Source organism: Natator depressus, chromosome 14 (assembly GCF_965152275.1).
Source record: "Natator depressus isolate rNatDep1 chromosome 14, rNatDep2.hap1, whole genome shotgun sequence".
Classification (NCBI taxonomy): domain Eukaryota; kingdom Metazoa; phylum Chordata; order Testudines; family Cheloniidae; genus Natator; species Natator depressus.
The window spans coordinates 39,213,328-39,221,367 of NC_134247.1; the positions used below are offsets into that span (position 1 = coordinate 39,213,328).

Here is an 8,040-nt window from a genome sequence, read left to right on the forward strand (position 1 = left end):
CATCATCTCAGCAGTCAGGGCTGCAGCAGGAAGTGGGGAGGGGCTGATGGGGGCTTCCACTCCTCTGCCTGGGGTTTACTTAGACCAGGCAGAGCCAGAGGGTCACTGAACAGGTGATGCTCGGCTGCTGCTGGATCCTCACCCCAGCGATGGGAAGCTGCAACACAGTGACTGTTGGGGAGATGGAGACATTGGATTCTACCTCCAAATCCCACCCAAACACTCCCACGGAATGAAAGTGAGGGAGGAAATTCCCGACAGCTAACAGGGTGGATGGGGAGCCGTGACTGATATTTGCCTCGATGCTACGACACCTGCTGACGGCCGCCCTGACCTGGGTGAGATGGGGCAGAACTGAGGACTGGTGTTCACAGCACATTTTTGAGAGTCCCAGCTTTCTCCTTTACTCGCCAGATGTTTCTGTCTCAGTTTCCCTGGTTTCTCACCTGTGCGGGTGCCTCTCGGCCTCTTCCTTTCTTCAGAGGCCTGGAGAGCCGGGACCCATGGCTCTTCCCCTCGTTCCAGCCGGGCGATCAGGTCAGGTGTGGGAACGGGAAATCCTGTGCAGGGGGTGAAATCAGGCAAGTTCAGGGCGCATGGAGTCTTGGTGGAGTATTTGTCACAAGGAACATGCCCTGAGTTTAACCTGACCCTATGGGGGGAAGGATAGCTCAGTGGTTTGAGCATTGGCCTGCTAAACCCAGGGTTGTGAGTTCAATCCTTGCAGGGGCCATTTAGTGATCTGGGACAAAAATTGGGGATTGGTCCTGCTTTGAGCAGGGGGTTGGACTAGATGACCTCCTGAGGTCCCTTCCAAGCCTGATATTCTATGATTATAATGGGACACCTTGGGAGCAGCAGCCTTCTGGGGGTGGGGGTGGAGTGTTGTCACGCCCCCACTAGGAGTTCTCAGGATAGATGCCCTCTGGGGGACTTGCTGGCACACACTGCTTGGGTTTTAAACTCCTGCCTATTTCCAAACCTGCAGATAGGCACTGGAACTAGCGGTGCTGGGCTGTTGCTGCACCCTGGGGCTTGAAGTGGTTTCCATTCTATCCAAAGTTTACAGTTTGGTTCAATGGCTCTCAGCCCCCCACTGTGCAGATTGGTCCCGCACCCCTGTGCCTGCAGTACGGAGAGCCCTCCCCATGGATAGTCCCAAAAGGACGGTTGAACGGTGTGTGAAGGAGAAATAATACAGGCAGGACAATCCCCTGCTTCTGGCCCCTTGACAGCTGGAAAGATGGGGATGAATTAGCCTGTCCATTAGGCTTCTGACTCCCCTCTTCCCTTGAATGGTGTATGGAGATGCAAGTCTCTCTCACTGTGGAGCTGTGAACTATGCGACCCTCCTCCTCCAATCCAACTGATCAGGGAAGAACCTGACCAGATTCAGACACACAGACCCCACGGCTTCCAATAGCTGAGGGCACAGGAATCCCTTACCCAGTGAGGTCACCGTCTCAGAGGTCTCCTGCATGACGTCCCCGTAGAGGGCTCTCTGAGCGGGGTCCAGCAGAGCCCCCTGCCCCTGGGTGAAATACACAGCCACCTCCTCGAAGGTCACCGGCATCTGAAACAACAAGAATTCCCCACTGAGCACCTGCTGCCCCAGCCACAATATCAGTATTCATGGGGGAGGAGGCCCAGAGTAGCAGAATCCCACCCCCACCCTGCTCAGAGCAGCCAGGAGGCTTCAGGGGGTGGGAGATGGTGAGAGCTCCTTGTCCCCCCCCAGCACACAGAGCGGGGCAGGGTCTTCTCATTTCCCACACGCCTGCCAGCCACAGGCTGATAGGGGAAACAGAGCTCTGAGCCGGGGACAGGGACAGGAATCCCAACAGCTTCCCTTCGTATTTCACAGCAGCCTCTGGCCAGTGGGGTCAGTTTTCCCAGCCCTGCCTGGGGGGGCGTTCCCTGTTTCAGAAATGGAGGAATGCTCCCCCACACACACACACCGGCCAATGGGCCTGTTCAGAAAATCAGGCCCAGGTTGATCATGTCCCAGCAGGTTTATCACAGCCTGTCTCTTCCCCACCTCCCATTGTGTGTTTCCTGCCCTTCCCCCTCTACAGCAACCCCCCCCTGCAGCTCCCTGAAAATCCCCTACCTGAGCTGGCTCCATCACAGCCATTTCCCTTCCCTGTCCCCTGGAAGACGGGATGATCTGGAGTGAAAAGTGGACATGATTCCTCAGCCTGTTGGGGTGAGACAGACAACAGGGGAGGTTTCAGAAGGGGCTTGAGTCCATGTCACACCCCAATTCCCCCCAGGCTCCCTCCCTGCAGATAGACGCTCTGGGCTCTGCCACGCTGGGAAAACCCTCAGTCACTTTATTACAACACAGACCCGGCCCCTCCCACCAGCACTGAAGCCCTGAGACACTTTTAAACCCTCCCAGGGCAGAGTCTCTGAGACAAATGCTAGAAAAGAGCAGAATCAAAGGAGCCACTTTGGGCGATCCCCCCTGACATTGGCCCCCAGCACAGTGACTTGACTGGTGGCAGAACCTGGCTTTTCCTCTGTCAGCTCCTCCCCTTGTTCCCAGGAGAGTCAGGCTGCCCAGGGGTGAGGCAGGGAATGGATCCAGGCAGGCCTGGGAGCTGGGAACCTCCCTCCCCACTTCTTGCTCCTGCTGCCCCTTTCGGTCTCACCATTCCCCTTCCTGTCTCCTTCCCTCTCCCCTCTGCCTGGGAGAACTGGGGACTGTCCCGTTCCCATGGGTGTTTGCTCTCCAGTGTGAGCCTGGCTGTGTCACTGAGGGCAGCAGCTCTGGGACCCACAGACACAGGGGAGCCTCCCCCCCTGCCAAGTACAAACTCAGCAGCAGGTCCCTGAAAGGGGCCCTTTGTGCAGAGTCAGTTTCCTGCCCAGCCCCAGCCCTTTTCCCCGGGGTCTCTCCCCATCCCCTGCAGGCTCCGGCTCAGGGGCTGATGTCCGCAGAGCTCGGGGATGCCCGAGGGGGCTACTTCCAGGTCCAGCAAAAGTCCCCACCTGGGCTTGGCCCAGAGGGGGTGGTTAATGAAGGTCTGTCCCTGGCACAGACCCCACTGGGGAGCAGCAGTTTCACACTCTGGGCTCTCAGGTAGAGGAGGCAGAGGGGTGTCTGACCCAGGGACCTCAATTCAAGGGCTCTAATATCAAGAGCAGAGAGACACACACCAGCCTCCTCCTCTCCCTTAGCAATAGCCAGAGGCTCTTGGTGGCAGCAGCTAATGACTGAGCCTCCCTGTCCTGCCCCTGCAGCCCCCAGGGACAGGCAGGTAGAGACTGATCACATCAGCCCATCCGCACTCACCCCCATGCCAGAGCCAGCAGTGACTCTGGTCTGACACCGGTGTGGCTGAGATCTGAATCCTGTCTGGAAATCAGACCAGGGCCCTGGGGAGCCCCAAACACTCAGGAGACAGACCCCCAAATCATGAGTGTGTCTGAAAATAATAAATCGGGAGCAGGGCATTGCTTGGTGAGTCTCTCCTCTCCTCTCCTCCACTCCACTTCCCCGGACCCTGGAGGTTCCCACCACTTGCTGTGTCCCTCCTCGGGGTGGCTTGGGGTGGTGCTCGGGCCGGCCTGGGGGTTGGGCAGGTGCTTGGTCCAGTGCTCCTCTGGCCGCGGTGGGAGTGGGGCAGCCTTGGGGCTCCAGCAGGTGAGGGGAGTGGAAGGGGCAGGACCTCGGGCAGAAGGGGTGGGGCCAGGGCGTGAGCCTCCCTGAAAGGGGGTTTCACCTGCCGCTCATGGGTGTGACACTAAGAGTCCTTCAGTGTTGACCGGAAAAGGGTGCATTGTTCTATGAGGGCAATGACTCATTTACACTGCTCTATATACCATACGCTGAAATGAAAGTACAATATTTATACAATACTTATATTCCAGTTGATTTATTTTATAAAATTATATGGTAACAATGAGAAAGGAAGCAATTTTTAAGTAACAGTTTGGCTGTGACACTTTTGTATTGGTATGTCCGATTTTGTAAGTGAATAGTTTTTAAGTGAGGTGAAACTTGGGGGTAGGCAAGACAAATCAGACTCCTGAAAGGGTTAAAGTGGTCGGGAAAGGTTGAGAGCCACTGGCATATAGAACCAACAGAGCAAGCACACTGGAGAACAAACAATGGGGCACGTCAGCACTTTACTGGACTATAACTGAGGGACAAGAATTGCACCCTGCAATCCTTCAGGAAGCGAACAGGAGAGCACATTTTGCATTCATGAAAAGGGGGATCCCAGCAATGGTGATTGGTGACCCTGGGAGAACGCTTTAGCAGTGGATTTTACTTGTTAATGTTAAACTCAGACAATCTGAATCCTGTTATATCTGGTGTTTGACGTGTAACCTGTTGGTCTTATTTCTTCGCTCATTCTCCCTTAAATCTTAGGGCTTGTCTACACTGAGCATGTGGAGAGAGAGAGAGAGAGAGAGAGAGAGAGAGACGCTTAGAGGGTTGAAAGCAGCTAACAATGAGTCAGAGGGTTGAGAAATTCAAAGGTGAATTTTGCAGCCATTGAACCTGAGTAATACACAGACACTGAGTTCAACCATGGTCCTGGGTAGAAATCAGATTTTTTTAAAAAGGTCTGACTCTGTCAAAGGGCTATTATTTATTTTGGGTAAATGCAGTCTTAGTACAGCAGAAAATTCAGAAGGTTCTCAAACTATGTTTGAAAATAAAGTACGCGCACAAATGCTTATTTGGAGGGGAGGGGGAATTTGTCTCTACTCATCTTTATAGATTGCAAGTTCTTTGGGGCAGGGACCTCAGTACCTGTGAGCTGCTGATTTGTGTATCATGTTTGTTTTCTTGGAACAGGGAGCTGGGCGCACTGCCTTCTTCCCTGCGTGCCGCACACACATAGCTCCCGGCTGCAGAGTGGTGGATGAGGACCCCAGAGCAGTCGTTCACATCAGCGCAGGGCTGACAGCTGCCCCCACCCCAGCTGACAGCTGGACTAACTGCTGGAGCCCTCCTGCCCCAGTGCTGATATCCTGAGATGTCAGCCAGGCTCCAGGTTCACAGCTGGGGCCCCCAGCTGTCAGTCGGGAGCTGGGATCACAGCTGGAGCCCCCAGCCCAGGGGACAGCCCAAGCTCTTTGCCTGGGGCAGGGTCAGTTTCACAGCAGGGAGCCTACAAGCTATGAAATTGACGGCTGCTAGTATTTCACGTTTCCTCTCTGGCTTCATGAACGGAGTGGGGGTGGGGTCCAGCTGTGAGCCCGAGCGGCTGTCAGTGCCCCACAATGCCAGACTTCAGTCGGTGAAAGCGCCCCTGCACCGGTGGCAGAAGGAGGGCAGCGTGGGCAACAGCAATGGATTTAATGACTGCAGTGCCTGTAACTTAAGTAACTGCGACCTAACTTAAGTCAACCTAATTTTGTAGAGTAGACAAGCCCATTGAGATGGATGGGGCAGTTCCCTCCTCTCAGAGCTATTGGCTCAGGATCTCTATATCAGTTATGCTCGGGCCACATTTTCAAATGTATCTTTTCAGTCATCTGGGCTGGAAGGTTCCTTTTTGGTTGCCGATTTTTTTATTATGAAACCTGAGGATCTGTTTTAATCATGTGACTCCAGCGATGGGTCCCTAGGGAATACCCCATAGCACTGTGTTTAAACCCACTCCTGTATGTTCCATACAGCAGAGCGAGGGCGGCTGTGTCCATGATTCATGTGGACGCCCGGCTGGCAGCGCCTGGGCTGTCAGGGGTGTGGTGGGAGCAGCTTGTTCCTTCCATTCCTGCCTGGCAGCAGCACGAACACATCTTGCTTCAATCCTCTGTGCAAGGAACGTGCCTCACCCAGAGCTCTGGTACCCAGCTCTCTCTAAAGAACAATGCAGGGTTGACAGGCTGGGGAAGCATCAGTGGCCAGGGCTCCCTGCACCTGCCTAGAGGAATGAGCCCGCAGGGCAGAGATTTAGGTGGAAGCAGAAATCAGGGGAGAAAATCTGGGAAACTGGGAGACTCTGTGGCTCTCAGAGACTCTGAGTGTGTTCCTACCTTGTATTTCTGGGCAGCCTCCTCCATGAGAAGCACCGTGTGAGATCTGTGCTAGGGGGATCTCTCACAAACCACACACACGGCTTCCCTGGCCTTGTCACAGAACAGATCCGGGGCTTTATTTTGCATCTCACACAGAGTCTCTTTTCCTGGTTTGAAATCCAGTTGTTTGATTTTTTCCACTATATTTGCTAGCTGATAATTATTCTGGAGAGCCCTTTCTGGATTTGGGCTCTACAGGTAGGGCAGCAAAAAGGGTCAGAGCCCAGCTCTTCCCATTTCTCCCAGTACTGAGTGATGCAGCCTCAGCAGAAGTTGTGCCCATAGTGTGTGGTCACTGGGTCTGCCAGATATTCCAGACAGATGGGACATTTGGTTTCCTCTTGGATTTCCCATACAGGAGCCACTGAGGCCATGGCTGCTGGGATCTCTGGTCTTCTGTTCTATCTGCATCAGAAATGGTTTTTCTGAAAATGGGAGGTCCCTGTCCCAGCTCATATCAGCTGCACAGGTGCAGAATAAGGTGAAGAGAAAGGAGAGCCCAGGAGGAGGAGCTGGAGAAAGATTAGGAAAGAAGGAAGCAGGAATTACATAGGCAAGGAATGGGAGCAGTGGGGTATAAAGAACAAGAAAGGGAATGAAAGGAAAAGGTGGGGAAGGAAACAAACAAGGACACAAAAGTTTAGAGTCAGGGTCTGTATGCACAGTATGTGTCCAGGCAGGGGTCGGGCTGGATTGTCCTCCAGCGGCTAGCCCAAGCTGCCCCCTTGGTGCCGTGACTGCACTGCTCTTGGTAGTGTGGTCAAACCAGCAGACAGCATGTGTACAGGTACCCAAGCTGGGAATCACACCTGCCAGGTGCTATGTAGACGTACCCTCAATCAAACCAGGCCATTTTACATTCACAATGAGAGTGTCCACAGTCACACACAGACTTGCACTGAAACAACACAAGGTGGGAACTAAACCGTATTAAGTGATTTCAGTGACAATGTGCATGTAGAAGAGCCTTGGCTTGGCTGTGTCTTGCTGAACATCTAGCCCCCCGGGACCAGGTTAAGGTCAGAGGCAGCTGGTGTGTGCTAGTGACAAGGCATGAAAATGTAAATAGCTCATTAATCAGGAGGAACAAGCCTTGAGCTGAAGGGTGATATTATGGTAAATCCTCTTTATGACATCAGTCTAAAGGTCACAGCCTAGCCCCTTCAAAACGCCAGCTAAGAGCTGGAAAGAAGATTTTACATTTAATCTTTGTAAAACTCCATGCACAGAAGGGAAAGTAACAATCCTACCCACTCCCCACCGCCATCCCCCACCCCGTTCCAGATGCCCCAGTCTCTTTCTGTCATTTTTTCTCCTTGGCCCAATACTGAGCCCATAATCACTGTGGACTAGGTCTGCTGGGGGGAAATGCAAGCCAGGGATCCTTGTCTGGGTTTTGTCTGACTCTGGGCAGAGGAATGTCAGGCCGGAGAGACGGGACAACGGGGACTGCTCAGCACACAAAGCTGGACATGCTGAAGTCCACAATGAGCAGCAATCTGCCCCTCTGCACAGGCTCTTTGCTGCTGAAGCTCCCCGCAAATGTTTCCCACCAATGCATTTGCCTCCACGGGTCTAGATTCTGACCCAGGTTGTACCATCGCTCCTTTGACCTCAGCAGTCAGCCAGTGTTTAGGGCCTTGCTAGGTTCTTCCATTGGGAGGAGAAACTGATTATAGGAGTCAGGTATTTCTTTGGTGCAATCTTTATTATTTACAAATAATGTCCACACATGCCCGTGCCGGGTACAAACAAACAGCAGCCCGCAGTTTCCTTACGCATAACTCCACATCTACGTTTCTAGGGAACCCTGTGCCTGAAGCAAGCTCTGTCTCTCCGTTTCCTCCCGGGATCACACTCCCGACTGCTTCTCTTCGCTTTCTGCCTCACGCACACCAAGCTGCCTGCTCTACATTTAACACTTAGATCAACCTGGTGACTTTATTCAGGGCTGGGAAACATTGTGTGCTCCGAGTGCCACGGCTAGATCGACCTAAC

At 53.4% G+C, this 8,040-nt stretch overlaps 1 protein-coding gene across 1 annotated transcript in view; it reads right to left on the bottom strand.

The window, feature by feature from the left end:
- The window catches only part of LOC141998581 (uncharacterized), a 97,594-nt gene that overhangs the window by 34,842 nt on the left and 54,712 nt on the right, over positions 1–8,040 (bottom strand). The window lies entirely within an intron of this gene.